An 886-nucleotide genomic window follows, 5' to 3' on the forward strand; every position below is an offset into this window, starting at 1 on the left:
CTTTCAATTCAACTTTTATTAGGTACCAACGATTTTCCAAGCTTTTGTTTGTTGAATCAAGATACCGTAGGAGATATGGTTTTGATCAAAGATGAGTTTTTGATATACACATCTAGCCTTCCTGAATACTGTCTTCATCAAGTAATCATTTCGATGCATATACGGTAATCATGACAAAGAAATACTTCCACTATCTTATGCCCAAGATTTAAAGAGTGTGATTCTTTCTTCTGTTAAAATGATGGGGTGCCTGCATCTTTCTCCACTTGGGCATATGCTCAGCCAAGATAACTTTATCATCCCCATTTTCTATTTCGAACCATCTTCATGTCTGATTTGGAATTTCAAATAGGTTAATAACCGTCTCATGGAGGTTAAGAATTACGTGTTTTTAATCGCTATCATTAACCTATAGGAGAGGTTAGGAAAAACGTATTTTTAGTGGTTAATATTAACCTTTTACTTGGAGGTTAAGAAAAACACATTTTTGATGGTTAACATCAACCTTTTAAGAAGTTAAAGGTTAATAGATAAGTGTTTCTGGCGGCAATCATTAACCTTTATATCTTGAGGCTCAGAAGCTGGATTTCAATGATCTCAAGCGCTGTACGGAGCTGGGAACAAGCTGGGGACATGGAAGTTCGGAGACTCACAAAAATTCAGCGATAAAATGGCCAATTAAAAGCTTAAAATTGGACAATTTAATAAAAATTAACCAAGGCTTATAAAATTGAAAGAATTTTATAGCCGGGCAACACACATCTATTAAATATTTTTTTGTCAACTCGATCTTCAGTAATGAACCTCGCAAGATTTAACATTTTCTTTCAATATTAGACAGATTTCACCCTTTACAAAAGCATCCAAATAATCTACTTGTTTGTTC

Source organism: Cupressus sempervirens, chromosome 5, assembly GCF_028749045.1.
Source record: "Cupressus sempervirens isolate cs-2001-9-10 chromosome 5, ASM2874904v1, whole genome shotgun sequence".
Lineage (NCBI taxonomy): Eukaryota > Viridiplantae > Streptophyta > Pinopsida > Cupressales > Cupressaceae > Cupressus > Cupressus sempervirens.